The following is a 15,878-nucleotide window of genomic DNA, read 5'->3' on the forward strand; positions in this document are numbered from 1 at the left end:
GTGCTCTACTTACTGAGCATCACAAAACACTTCATTTTGAGATAAACCACAGACAGAAAAAACACAGAATACTGAAGGAAGAAGTAGAGAGATAGGAAAAAGGAGATAGAAGGACAGATAGGATCCAGATAAACAGAGGTGAAAAAGTGCAGAACAGGAAGGATCAGAGAAACAGCAACTGATCCCAGGGCAGTCTGTCCTCTGCAAACTGGAAAGCTCCAACTGGTGAAAAGTTTCTACTTTGGCTATTCTTGAGGCTGCAAAAATTGGCCAGTCCTGAAGTGACTGTTACTTGCCCTTTCTCCCTCAAAAACACATATGCTGGAAGGTGAGAAGCAGAAGAATCTCTATGTGGACCCTACTGTTTTTTTTGTTCCCCAAATAGGGACATCATACTGTGGCTCTCACCTAGAACTATGGTGAGAGAAGGAATCCCCTCAGGTAAGCTGCATTCCTCTTCCTTCACTGTGTTCACTGCAACAGGACTTGTTTCTGCAATGGCTGCAGTAGGTCTCCAGACAGTAACATTTGAAAACTTAGGTTTATAGTCTTTAAGAACTGCCTAGAGTTACTACTCAAAAAACCAGAAACAACCTCTCTGCCCTGCAAAGAGGCCCAGAGTAAAAGAACTTCTGAAGACGCAAAGTCTGCTGACTGGAAAGGGCTCCTATGAAAACTAATGTGGCACAAATGGAAAGCAAAGGTTTAATTAATTCCTCAATTTCATTTGCCACTAGCTGTAACATCAGATGTGAGAAGTGAAATGCACCAGCAACACAAAGGTACTGGTCTCACAATTAGCAGGATCTTCCAGCCCAGGTGACCCACCATGGTAAGGAAGGCACCTCACCCGCCTCAACCTCACAATGAGCTCGTCTGGGTCCAATGTGCAGGGAAAGCAAAATCACTATGCTCAGGCAAGCAGCATTTCTTCAGCACGTTTTCTCTGACCTCCAGACTCTCCCCATCAAGTTATTGCAGATGAGCTGTCTAATACCCACTCTTGCCTGACAGCAGATACATTGCCAGAGTCCCATAAGACAACACTGTCCTCTTACCCCGAACAGCAAAGTAAAGCACTATAGAGGTGCTGAAAGTAGGCTAAGGGAAGAACAGAAAGGCTGCAAAGCTTATTATAGAGATGGGAATGCTGAGCCATCATTCCCTGCATGAACCTGGCCTTTGCACCTACTTCACAGGTCCAGCAGCAGTGCCTGACATAAAGTGTTCTTTCTTCTTAAACATTTCTTGTACAATAAAAACAACACTCCAAGTTCACTTCTTCCTACATTCCGCTAGAGTGGAAGAGAAAAGCAGCAGCTCTTGGCTGGTATTTAACCCTTCACAGGAAATCAAGGGTGACTTTATATTTGCTGCAGACATTCATCTTCTCAACTGCTCATGCCAGCACAGAGCACTGGGCAGCAGGGAATGCATCTCAGTCTTCACTGAGTAAAACTGAACGCATGGCGAAGGCAGCCAGTTCACCTGTGCTCTGCAATGAAAACTGGCATGAACTGAGATGGACAAATACTCCAGCACAAACTAAGCCTCATCCATTAAGGCTAGGAATAGGCAAGCAGGAAAGGGCATAGTTGTCTTTCATCACACTCCACAAAGCTGCTTTACTACAAAAGGGAGGCCTGATATCGTAGTTGTTGTTCAGGAATAGGAATCAATAGGTAACCAGTTTCTCTGTGATTTGCCACAGCTGTTCCCTCTCCTTCTCATACACTTTAGTTTTTCCTTTCTGAAATGGAAATGAGAGCAATCACTTCCACAAACTGTTTCAAACCAACGAGGTGGAAAGAGCTCAGTGTTCTACTATGTGGTATGTTGGAAAGTGTTCAAGCATAAGGCAGCAAGTAAATGACACACAGTACAGAGACCAAAACTAACACAAACCCTCTCTCCTTTTCTCCCATACATGCCATCACAACCATGGTTGCTGGAGACTTTGTAAAGCTTCCAAACCAATCTTCCTGCAGCAAGCTGTGTCTCAGCAAATGCTGTTTGGGGCAAGGATATTGCTGACATTGGTCTCATAGGCACTACCAGCACTCCAGACAATAAAACCCCATCTGTTACATGCCTGCAACAATTACACTGAGTTGCTCCATATGTACAACCCCACCTGGCAGGAGGTAAAAGGGTTTAGATTATTTTAACACACATTCATGAAGCATTGCTATAAAGTACACATACCTACCATACCTAAGCTGTCTGCAGCAGTTAAAAGCAAGCAAACTCCCTGGAAATGTACATCAAATTCTTCCTTCTACCATGGTCTAACTCCAGTGTGCTAAATATCTTTTGCTCCTACAATTTACTGAGTACTGACATTAAGCTGAAAGTCCACAACTCACAGTGGGAGGCATCTTCCAGACACAATAATAAACTGCAGGGAAGAATCCAAGACAAAAGGATGTTTTAGTCAAAAGCACTTGGCTTTACAGCTCACTGAAAATATCTGAGTCAGCACTGCAGCAATCTCACAGGAGAAGCAACTGCTACACCTGTTCAATTCTGCCATCCTGAAACCTATTGATCGTGATGACAAGTTCCATGGCAGAGGGAGACACACGGTCTATTTATTTAATAAGGAGGAGACAAAGAGTGCACACACAGCAACTGAGCTTCTCACATTTCTCGGCATGGTTTTACCAAGCTCCATCCTGCAAGGGCAGAAGCAGAAGATGTGTTTTCTGAACCATCAGGCAGCTACAAAGTCCATCTTGACACTTCACTGTTTGCTGGATACTAACCCAGTATCGCCACAGCTACAGGATATGCTGATTTTCTCTTTATACAGCCCATGTCTATAAATTTAAAGTCAAGCAAATCAAATACCTCACTTAACTTCTATCTGTCTTCTTAACTAAAGAAATCCTCATGGGTGAGCAGTTAATTCATCTTTTGGAACAGCTGCACAACCTCACTTGAGACTACAATTTAGAGAATTTATCCACTCACCTTTTTTCATGCAGCCACTGGAGACCAATCTAAGAAGCATTTCTGTTCCCTTTTCTCAATAAGTAAGCATCAGAATTCTTAGGTATACATAACCAGTGGCACTGATAGTTTAAGTGGTATGAATGACAAAGTAAAAAATATTACCTGGGCACAGAGAATGAAAATACCTACTGAAGCAAAGGGCACCAGCCTGATCTGTGTTCCTGCTCATCTCCTGATTGCTAATTGACTATTCTACAACAAAGCTATCACTTGATAACAAATACATTTTTCATCTCAAACATGTAATTTATGGGAGATCAAATGACATATTTTATGGCACATTTCACTGCTCTAAAACAGCCGGCTAGTAGTGGTGAGCATGTGGTAAGAGTTTACTTTTGCCAAAATAAAAACATTAAAAAGCCAACCCTTCATTACACCTCAATTCCAGAGAGCAGCAGTTAACTATACCTGCTCACCCTTAACTACAAACAGAGCTGGAACTGTGTTATAGAACAGAAAAACGTCACAGATAGGAGAGCCTGTCCTCTGGGTTCGGGCTGCCAGCACTAAAACCTACAGCTCAGTCTAGCATGTCCCAGGTGTGAGAGCCAACCATGATATATGTCAGCATATTAGATTTTAGGCACAATGTCTGTGCTTCTTCCACATCTGTACGCAATTTTGAAGATTCAGCCAACTTTTAAAATGGGAAGTCCTTCTTTGAAACTTCCTTAATATATGCTTTTTAAAAGTACCTACTGCCCTAGGGCTGTGGTCCTGGCTTAATATCTGCACAGAGCCATAACAAGAAGTATTAATATGGAAGTAAGTTTTTTCAGAGCATTAACAACCTTTTCTGCAGCATCTATTTCCCAGTTCTTTTGACCTCATATACATTCCTCTGTCCAAAATTCTTCAGCTGTACTAAACAAGTACAGTCCACAGGCTGTGGTTTGTTTAGTACCCAAGCACCCTGTGATGCAAACAGCATAACTGTCTCTTAGTTGGTGTAGATCTGTGAAATGGGTTACAGAACACTGCCTTAACATCAAATACAGCCCTTCAGCTACACTGGCTTTTAACTCCATGCACAAGGCAATCTGCTCTCTGAAACAAGTAAGGTACGAAGAAACAATGCATCCAGAAGGTAAGGGGGGAAAAAAGGCAAAACAAGGGGGGAAAAAAGGAAAAAGGCACATGTTTGACGGTAGTTTACCATACGTGTTTGCATGGCCACCTTGTCTGGTTAGGACCTGAAGTAAAGCATTATGGCAAATATTTATTCTCTGCCAGTGCTATAAGTGGGTCAGCATCTACCCACTGCTTCATAATTCAGGTTACAGGATGCCATCTAAGCCTCCTGAGACACGACACATTGCAAAACCTCAAACAGAATCTAAACCTGAAGTTTTTAAAATTACTTTTAGTATCTTCATTAGTATTTAATCACAGGATGTTTAACCTTGAGGAAAGCCTGGATTACTGGATGCCGCATCTACAGATTACCGTACAGATGCACATACCAAACACATCAGGCTAAGAGCGAGACTTAGAAAGTTTATAAGCCATCCCACTGGGACCTTTTAAAGCTGAGAAAGCTTCTGAGTCGGCTGCTAGTTTAATTAACTTAGCAAAAACTTGCCATCAACCCTGTATTATCTAGAGCCCACTGGAAACTACTCTTATTACCTCATTTTGTCAGATGTGAGCCGGTGGGTATGTCACGAGGCCCTGAACACCCTGTTTGCAGGCTGTGGCAGCAAGACAAACCTCTCTCTTTAGGTCATGGAGCACAACCTTATTTTACTAACTCACAGTAAAACCTGTGCCTGCAACAGAAGTTCCAGAGGGAAGAGAAGGCCCTGAAGTATCAGCATTTGTCTGTATTGAGTGAGTGAAGGGTTAGAACAATGCAACTGAGCCATGAAGTAGCTGGATATTAAATTACAGAGATAGGACTGGAAGGAACATTGTCTAAGCAAGAATCAGCTACAGTCAAACCTACTTTGCAAAGGAAATTAAGATGAGTTCCATAACAGTATTTCATTAACTTAATTACACCAAGTGTCAGCTATGGCTGCACCTACACAGCCACGTATATCAGGGTTCACGATACCAGCCTTTGAGACACTACCAACTTACCATGCCAATCAAAACCCATTATTTACACTCCAATCATCTGAAAACACAAGATGCTACAAACCTCACAAGATTTTTCTTGTCAGACAGGTGCAACTGAGAAGCACATTTATTGAAAAATACCAAGTAGAATTCAGCTCCTTCCAAAATCTAGGATCAATACTGAAGCATGGATTCTGTTGACATTCCCAGACACACCCCAAGTAAATACCCTATCCTCAATAAAAATGTCACCACACATCACTTGGGACAAGGTGAAGTTGATTTGCAACACTAAGGAAAGCCAGAGTCAAACAGCATTGTTTGACTGAGAGTACCATTCATCACAGCTGAATGAATGGTACTCTTTTTAGGATATTTATTTCATGTCTGAAAGACTGGAGGACCTGTAGTTGATTAAGATTCTGTTTTCCTGAGACAGGGCACCTGGTTTATGGACCAGTGGAGGGCTTCATCTTATCTCCTTCGCTGTATTTCATGTATACTCATCTTCTTTCCCATTTAATTGCCTTAACCTGACCCATCTCTCTGAAAGTTAAGCCCCCTCCATCCCAATATCCACACATCTCACAAATATGAACACTACTGAGATCTCTACTCTCACTAAGAGGTGGTGATTAGAAAGGATTTATTGATGTTGATCAAGTTATCAACTGAGTTACTGACAACAGGCATGCTGTAAATGTATTGTACCTGCAGAGTAAAATGCCACAGATAAACTTGCCTGTGTCCACACAGTTCCAGACAAAAGGAGGATTGGAGGTCAACTCACCACAGCCCAGAGGACAAGTGGCAACTTTTTTTCCAAAATCACCTGCTTCACCAAGGGTTTCCAGAATCACTTGAACAGTGTGGGGGTTTTCTGGGTTTTGCTTTTACTTTACCCATCCTTATCCTGCAATGAATTTCAGCCAGATGTTGACAAAACCCATTCAGCTGAGTCAGCCATTGAAGTGCAAATCTTTGGGAACAGACCTTCCCATGTCACAGAAGTAGAGAAATGTAGTTTCTTTTCAAATCACCCACTATCATCCCTGACATATCCATACATGCTCACCTCTCCTCAAAGCTTAGGGTTTGTAATTTAGACATACGCTTTCTCTCTGCTCTGTTCTTTGTACGGGTGTCAGCAAATGCAAGGCCAGTGAAGTGCATTTTCTATTTCAGAAGTGAAGTATGGTTCTCCAGTCTTAGAAACAGCAGCACACTAAACACTTCAAAGTTAACTGCTGATGTTTTCCCATCCATCAAATCAAACAAAAAGCCCAACTCCTACAGTGTTCTGTTACTGATATGTCTTTCGTGCTTTGGAATTTAAGTGTTTTTTACGGCTCTTACAAAAATATAATCCAAAAAAAAGGCCACATGATTTTTAACCAGTTACGTGTGACATAATACAGGTGGCAGAGGATCTGAAAGATCTAAGGAAGCAGCCCTGGACTTTTCTCTGTGGAAGGAGAGCTAAAGGTTTGTCTCCGCCTTTTCCTTATAATTGCTAATACACAAGTACACACCAGGGAGGTACATTAGTTCTAACCAGAGCAGTAGCTTCAGATAGCTCAAGCCAGTTTCTTTGTGAAGCTTAAGCTGTACAATTCTTAACACCAACAGTTCTAATTCAGCATTCCAGACCTTGAGCTAACCCCTGAGTTACACAGTCTGTGTTCTATCCCCCCTTTCTTTTTCTTTTTGAAACAAAAAACATGCACGTATTCAGTTCGTGCTAAAAAGGTTTGTAGTTGGGGAAGACCACACAACTTCCCAATTCAGCAGCCACAATTGGGGCCACACAAATAAATGTTATCCATAATCAAGTGAAAATGCAAGGGGGGGAAAAAGCAAACTTAATGAAAAAAGCCACACGTGGCTTCACATTGCAGTTTTTTAAAAAATAATTAATACCAAAAAAGAAGTCATCACACTTGGTTGCATTCATTTCTCTGAGCTCTATTTGATTCAGAATTGCTCTAGTGAGCAACAAAATCTAAGCATTAAAAGGCTGTTGAGATCCTGACTTGTTGTTTCACATTGTTAAAAATGCAGTGTTGACTGCTTGTCAGCTATTTGATTTTTCCTCAGTTCCTTTTAGCTCTTCCATTCAAAGACTGAAGGCAACACTTCTCTGGTGGTCCAAACACTGCAGCAGGCTGATTCCTACTCCTGTCCCACCTAACCACTCTTCTGTCTGCAGGCAAGGAGCCAGAATCTTTTTCCTGGTGTTGCTTGTGAACCAGCATTAGCAACATCAGCTCAGCACTGGAAACATTTGAGATAGGAGTGCTATCATCTGCCATGAAGGAAAAGCTGCCCAATTTAAGAATTTTAGAAAACATGGAGGATTAGGCATCTCTTTAAAAAAAGCATTCAGCACATATACAGGTCACTATTACAAAGTTTTAAACTGTCAATGATTACTGCATGCTTTTGTGGTACTGCAGATTCCACCACATTTAGAGAGGAAAAAATTTGCATGTCTTCTTTCCCTTGGCTAGCATTCCTTCTCAGCATATGCATAATTACTTACTATTGATAGGCACATACTTAGAAATTTCTGACAACTTAACCCAGATCCAACACTGCTCTAGCCTGACTGATACAGCATTTACTGCCAGGTAAAATCCTGTAAAAATCTTGCTCCAAAAACTCTAGTCCAACTTGCAGCAAAAAATGTGTTAGAGCAACAGAAAGCAATCAAGCTTGCTCACTGTTCACCTCGCAAACCCTGTTTTCCCTTCACCCACGCTGCTCTTGCTAAAGACATCTTTTTCTTGACTGTATTTAAAAGGCATTCTTTGCCAGTAACTCTCCAGCTAATGTAAGTTAGCTTGCATGGCAAAATTTTCTTGTCTGTTGCAAGACTCCTAAAGGAATTAAATCATGCAAGTCATTAGAGAACTTTGATTATTATTTTAAATAACAGGTCAGATGATTACAGAACCCATTCAGTATCAAAACAATTAATTGCTGCTTTAACAGCCAGGGTGGGTTAGCCCTGGCTGGATGTCAGGTGCCCACCAAAGCAACTCAGTCTTTTCCCTTCTCAGCTGAACAGGTGAGAGAATATATAACGAAAAGGTTATGGGTTGATATAAGGACAGGGAGAAATTACTTACCAATTACTAACATTGATAAAACAGACTCAGCTTAGGGAAGTTAGTTTAAATCATTGCCAATCAAATCAGGGACGGGTAATGAGACTTCTGACACTCTTCCCCTGCTCCAGTGTGGGTCCATCCAATGGGAGACAGTTCTCCAGAACATCTCCAACATGAGTCCTTCCTACAGGCTGCAGTTCCTCACGAACTGCACCGATGTGGGTCCCTTCAGAGAGTGCAGTCCTTCAGGAACAGGCAGCTCCAGCTTGAGTCCCTTCTGCAGGATCACAGCTCCTGCCAACAAGCCTGCTCCAGTGTGGGGCTCCTCTCTCCATGGTGCCACAGGTCATTCCAGGGGTCTGCTCCAGAGAGGGCTTCCCATGGGGTCACTCTTCGCCTTTTTGATTAAATTATCTCAGAAGCACTACCACCATCCCTGATGGGCTCAGCCTCGGCCAGGAGTGGATCCACCTTGGAGCTGGCTGGCACTGGCTTGATAGGACATAGGGGAAGTTTCTGGCAGCTTCTCACAGAAGCCAGCCCTGTAGCCCCCCACACCAAACCCTTGCCACACAAACCCAACAGCCAGCATGTACTCGCTGAGCAACAGAGCAAAGTGATATGGGCTGTGGCATTTGATGCTAATGAGCAACAGCACTTAGCAGTTTGCAGGAGCCAAGGTTTGGCAGCATGCTCATTATTCAAGAAAACTAAAACTGTATAAACCTCTTTCTAGAAAAAAAACTAGATGTGGAAAGCGAAGACAGATTTAAATCCAAACAAATAAAAACATGAACGCTATCTAAAGGGTAGAACTGTATTTGGATTCACAGATGAGCTGCATAATAATTCAACAAAAAAGGTGAACAAAATTTAGAAGGGTTTTTTGTTTCTTTTCTTCCGTATTTGTCCATAAATTGAGTTGATTCAAAACTTTGGACAAAATTTAAGATTTCAGTTGAATTTTGAAATAAAAGATTTGGGATAAAAGTGACAAACCTGCATGTTGAAAGCATTCAGCTATTTTAAAAAGTGTGGTGATATTTCAAAATAAGAACTGGCAAGTAGTGAAAGTGTTTTGATTTCAAAGCTATATACCGGAAATGGTTATATCCAAGTTCTTTCCAAGCAATCTCTACAATAAACCCATTGGCTCCAGCACAGAGTATTTCCCTGCACACTGTACATATACACAAAAGAGACATACCAAGGACTAATGGTTCAGTCTCCCTTCCTAGCAGGACTCCCCCTGCCACAGAGCAGGACTCTCATCTCAAGATCTATGGATCTCTAAGCCTTCAGACACAGCATCCCTGCATTCAGAGGTGATGTGCAACTGCTCTGTACAAGTCACTGCCAGGGTCCTGGCAGGAGGCCAGAGGTGCTGGTAGCAGACCCTAGTTTGGGGTGTACTACAGGCTGGGATGCCTGTTCACTGCTCAGCGTGTTCCTCATTCTGCCTAAAGAGATGCCAATATATTTTCCTGGACCTTTGCTTTCCACAGTTCTCAGAAAGTCTGAAAATTAATATTCAGGCAACTTCTAAGTTTCATTCTGTATAGTGATGAATGGTTTCATTCTGCATAGCGATGATCAGTGAGTACCAGCAGGGAAACAAAGAACCTCTTGCCTCAATGCAAGTAGCACAGGAGAGCAGGAGTAAACAGAGTGCCTAACCTCCTGAATAGCAATGGCAAACCTGAGAGTCTGATTTGGTGGCCCAAAACACCTCTGCCATTATACAGCAGACAGAATCAGGGGGTGGCATGTAAAGAGTGAAGACAGACCTGCAGCCCTTGCAGATTTTCTGCAGTTACATGCTGGGGCAGCTACTAAAAGCTCAGAAACAGGCTGCCCTGGGCTTTTTCACACCCTCCCTAAGAGTAGCTCTTCATGACCCAGCAATAGATCTGCATCAAGTATTGACTGCTTTTCCTGTTTCCTTTAATGGTTTTTAACATATCATCAATCACACCATCACTTTTAAGTATTTTTACCATTCCAGGAAGACTGCAGTCAGACAGCTACTGAAGGTCGAGCTCTCTTCCAGCTCTGGCAGGAGCTGGCATTCACCAAATTCACCGCAGCACAGCTCAGCACTTTCTCCTGGTGGTGGGCATCATTATGATTCATTCCCACCCTACTTTTACACACAAAGAATTGCTATAGGACTGCCAGTCGTGTTCCAATTGCAGAGTATCTGGATACAGGGGGCCTCTTTCAGGTGCCAGGCTTCAGACCCTGAAGCCTATAAACAGGTCCCCTTGTGCTGAAGGGGGTCTTGGCACCCTCAAGATCACAGTGTTCAAGAACACCAACACTTAACCTTACTCTATCTGCATGCACTTTAAAAAAAGATACTTTGCTGAAATAATCAGCATACTTAATCCTTTTTTGGGGTTGAGGACAATTCCTAGCATGATTTACCGCTCCTGTCCATTAATTCCAAGACTAAACATGGGAAACCGAGCCAAATTCAATCAGTAAAACTGTATTTTTAAGGCCTCTCTGAAGCACTCTAGCTTTCTTTTGCTACTACAATTGAGTAAAAAACTCCATTCTAACACACAATGGGAAAAATCCCTTCTACCCTAAAAAACTGAAACATGTACTACTGAAAATTTAAATTACAGATGTAATAATTTTGCTTGGAGGTTAGGCTAGTGAACAATTCCTCCATACGTCCTTGCAGCACAAGTACTTCATCCTCGGCCCTACTCTCTCAGCACAGCCATCATGGTGACTGCAAACTGCAGAAAAATGAAAAGTTTGTGGCCTACTGACATCTCCTTGAATCTTACTCTGTCCTGTGGTCTTAAAAGCAATAATGTCTCAAAATAATTCTCAGGGCTGCCCTTCTGTTTAATTGCTCCCTAGATAAATTTCACTATGTCTATGACTGATGTACTGGAGAAATCTCTCATTGCAAAGATAAAAGCCAAAAGCACAAGAATCCAGAGTGAATTTGTTAAGTTTTAAATGCAAAATGATACCTTTGATCCAATCTACCTGATTCATGACACTACAAGTTAGTAGATCAGCTTATCTGAACTTGTGTATATCACATTTTTCAACATTACCCTTACACCATTACTCTCATGTCAGTAGCTAGCTAGAGCACCTTTCAGCAAGGTATTCTATTCAGACAGGACAAGGAGGAGAAAGCATATTCTTTCAGTCATTTATTACAGTGATTAATTACCTATTAAGGGTATGTAATTTGCAGCTGCACTTTGGTTTCAATGTCTAGCCTTACATTCCTTTTCTGTTTTCGTATTTTATCGCATCAAAGATGCCTGAACACTCTAAAGAGCACACCACAGGTTTTGTTTTAAAGGGATTATGATACTGAAATCTTGAAAGCATTCTCTCTAGTTTCATGTAACTGGGGCTTCTCTGTCCTTTCTCCAATTTTTCAGTATCCTTTTTTGAAACAGACACCAGAAAAATTGCAAAATATAAAACATCATAAAATCACTTTCTTGTTAATATTTCTAGGGTTAAATAAATCTCTTTAGCTGAATGTTTCGCAAAAGATCTAGAGTAAAGCTGTCAGTCAATGCTTCTTGAAACACCCCTTTTCAAGATACAGCCCCTTTTTGCAAACTGGCACTTGTTTTTTCAAGAACTGCATTTCAAAAACTGCCTGACAGGTTAAGAAGCAATTCAGATCACACGTTTCATCTACTCTATGATTTAACCTTCTGCCAGTCTTCCAGTAACTTGCAACATTCATAAGAAATTCTTATGTCCCTTTTGATCACTGAAAAACTTACGTGGCACTGTTTTCATGCTTATCAGCTAAGAAAGGCACTCTCCTTGTCCTCTAGGGATGCTCCACAACAAGTGCTTTGTCACATCATTCATTCCTAGAATCTCCAGGATTGTAACTGATGCCCACTACTAGTTCCAAAGGAGCTGTGGACATAAGAGTTTCATATGTCCATAGAACCTCAGTAATCTCTGCCACAGATGTGACACACAAAGGCTCTTAAAAACTACAGCTCTCTACTGTCATGAGCTTTCCAGTTGAGCAGAAGAGCTATAATTGTCAGCAAGTAATACTTGGGGCACCAACATCAAGCCAAGTTGCACCAGCAGCAATCTCAAGGACTTCTCAAGTCTTGCTCTGCGTTGACACTCAAGAGCTCTCCAAGTTCCTCTAAGGCACCTGGAGGTCCTTCAGCAATGAATGCTGACATATGACCCCCAAATGCTTAAAAACTCTTGGCCAATGGCCAATGGCTTGTCTCCTTTAGCCAAGACCAAGTGCTTGCTGATAAACAATTTGAGGCAGAATTAGTGAGTTCTGCACTTGTCGTATCGCTGTCGTTTGCAATGTCCTATTTGATCACACCAGCAGTTTTGGGGCCACCAACTGCAGAAAAGTGACAGGAAGACAAGTCTCAGCTCTGACAATGGGCTGCAACCGTGTTTCCTCTCAATTAACAATGCTAATAGCACATAGACATATTTTTCATCTTGCAATTGTGCTAACTGCCAGGAAAACATCGATTAGAATCATTTTATGAGTATACAAATACATTTTCTTACCTCTGTAAGAACCACTGCATATCAGCTGATCTCTCCAGTGCAGAGAACTTAAGATGCCATGCCCACAGACCACTTTGAAGAAAAATCAGCCTCGATATAATGGATATTCCTACCTGAACAATCTAAGAAATGCCACATCCCTTTACCTTTTTGCTTTCTTTACACATAATTGAATAGAACAAAAATCCAATTAAATTTCTAAAAAGAGGTCACCTTTAAAACTTCCATATGCTTTCTACAAGGCTGCCAAGGAGTTCTCATACACATCTGGACCCAGTCCAACCTGAAATATATTTTGGTGCCCTAAAGCCCATGGAATTTCAAAAGGACAAATTATTCATCAATGTCCTCTATGTACTAAAATGCATTGTGCAATGTTGCTGGCACAAAGTGGCTGTTTGCTATGAGAGAGCAAAATTATTTATTTAGTATATAATCATATAGCCTCTGAAGCACTGCAGTCCTGGTGACAAAGAGGCATACAAATGTTAGGATTATGCAGACAAATCACAGGTGCAGGACTGGACTTGACCATACTTCCACTGTGCGTGTACATACATAATCTACAAATAGTTTCATCTGAAGTTTTGCAATATTTTAACGTTAAAGACTCTTGCTTTCATTAAAGTTGATAACCACTTTCAAATATCTATCTTCCTGCCCTTGTGTATTGAACAATACATTAAGCTAGAAAAAGACAATACACTTCTTGCTTCACAGCTATTGAGAAACTCCTAACCATGATTAGATTAGCTCTATTCAACCCAGACCAAAATGATTTCTGGGATGTTCCCACAGCATATTTCACCTAGTACATCTGCATTATTTATGCCATTTACACAAGGTGAATTGAAGGCTTTTATAAACTAAGACACAAATCAATACAAGCTCTTAGCAGATGGGGCCTTAGTAGGGTTCCACAGCAGCATCGTTCCACATCAAGCAAACTCTTTCAACTGAGTAACTAGTAACACAGAAGGAAAGGTCTGTTTAGAAAGTCAGGAATTAGAGACACCCTCAGCACTCAGCCTTTCCAGGAGAACTGTACCTGCACCATTTCGTGCCTAAACAGTCAGGACTAGGTTTGTATGCAGTTGGCAGCATGGACTGTTTCACAACATCAGTCCACAAGCATCATAACCTCTGTTTCGTTTGCCTCCCCAAGCTAAGATAAAAATGCTGTAACACAGATGGCTTTCCCTGTAAGAGGTACCATGGACTGGGGAAGAAATGGATGGGAAGCAAATTCAGCCTGGCACTTGGTCAGATCAGCATTGTGCTCTGAAGGAGACCCTCCTCAGCCTCCGCTGTGCTGGCTGCAGGGAGCACAGGTAGGGATGTAGAACTGGCCTGTGAGACCAGCACTGGGCAGAAGAACCAGCTGGAGCCACAAGGTCTTAGCTCCTCAGCAAGGGAAAAATCCTCCCCACTTCCATACATAGGTAGCCTGGGGACAACAATAGGATGTGTGGCTTCACCTGTTCTCACATAATGCTCCTTTAATTCACCTTGGCTGGTTTTTAATTCACCTTGGCTTGGTAGATAAATGCTCATCACAAAAACGAGACCATTATTTGAGACAGCAGAGATCAGATGACCCTGATCCCTTTCTTTTCCTAACTCATCTAACTTGTGCCCTGAGAATTCATGATAGGTTTTTTTTTTCTTTTGGATTAAGTGAAACTGGAAGTTGTCTTCAGAGATGTCAGCAAAAGAACCTTTTATATATCTATTTATAGAGCAGTGCATTGGGATCTACACTAGCCAGAAGGAAAAAGGAATGAATGATAAATTATCCAACATGAACTTCCTTTAGAACAGTAACCTGCAACAGAAAAAAACCTGATTACATTCCCATTAAATTCCTTGTTCTAGAGATGCAGTAAAAGGATGTGCCCCCTTAATCAAATTAAAAAAACACAGAGCCTTTAACTTTTAATTTTTTAATCAAAGAAGTGTCAAAAGGCTCCATCAACTCAGGGTTTTTTAGCTGACAAACAAGAGGCAACTGAAATTAGAAGACTTTTATATTTGGGTTGGGGCTAGCAAGGAAGAAAAAAATAAAAAAAGCCTGTTAGTCTTAATTAAAATCACATCTTGCTCAGCTGGCACAGGTTTTACTTTCATGAGATTTATAAGTACATGATCCTGACAGCTCTCCATGAGCTCTTTCTGGAGAAAAAAGGAACAGTGACAATGACTGAAATTCTGAAGTAAAATCACAAGGGAAGAAAAATCTTCCATGGTTATTCATTCTACCCTTGTCTTCACCAGTGTTTCCAGAAAACAGCAAAAGGCTGCCAAATCAGAGACCAGCTCATATTCTTCCTTAGACATCCCTCTTGTAAATTACCCCTGACAGTATTTCCAGGGCACACACAGGTAAGAGCAGAAAGCCACAGGAAGGCTTGGAGGCCTCCTCTTCTGCACACAATGAGAGTAAGGGTCAAAGTGTAGGTAAGAGACTCCTTCACCTAACAATAAACCCTTACAGACCTCTAACATGGGAATTCTGCCTTCTCAACTTGAAAGTAGTGACATATTGAACAAACCATGTATATAACCAGATGCAAGACTGTAAGTAAACCACAACACCTCCATCCTGAAAGCAGCGGGAGGGGGATGCTGAGATGTTGATTCACCCTTGGCTAATGACTTGGAAGAAACTTATTCCTGAGAAAATGCTGACAAGATAAAATTTATGTAAACGTTTAAAAATGCCATACTGAGGTAGCAAAGGCCTTTGTGTCCCTGCTTCAAAACTGTCTAGAATTTGGAGCTCAAGTAACAGAATAAAAGCAGACAAAAACAAAATGATACTACCCCAAAAATAACCCTTACTTCCAGCCACATACACTTCAAGATAATTTGTGAAGCAGAGGTGAAATCTGTATGATCCAGCAACCGATGATTAAATTCTGTTCCATTAATTTGTATAATCATTGCTTTAAATTCACATAACTCTTTAGAAATTCCACAGCTTAACTAAGTACAGCATGAAGCAGTATATCTTTGGTTTGAGCTTATCTGATCTTCTGATGCACCCTCTTCTTACAGCTCCCCTTCACCTTCTTTCTGACATTTGGTAATTTTTATTAACTCTTCTATATATTTTCTGCTCTCTCTTCCAGT

At 41.4% G+C, this 15,878-nt stretch overlaps 1 protein-coding gene across 3 annotated transcripts in view; it reads right to left on the reverse strand.

The window, feature by feature from the left end:
* The window catches only part of ARMH3 (armadillo like helical domain containing 3), a 123,246-nt gene that overhangs the window by 38,166 nt on the left and 69,202 nt on the right, over positions 1–15,878 (reverse strand). The gene's annotated exons all lie outside the window — the stretch shown is intronic.

This window comes from Sylvia atricapilla, chromosome 8 (assembly GCF_009819655.1).
Source record: "Sylvia atricapilla isolate bSylAtr1 chromosome 8, bSylAtr1.pri, whole genome shotgun sequence".
Classification (NCBI taxonomy): Eukaryota; Metazoa; Chordata; class Aves; order Passeriformes; family Sylviidae; genus Sylvia; species Sylvia atricapilla.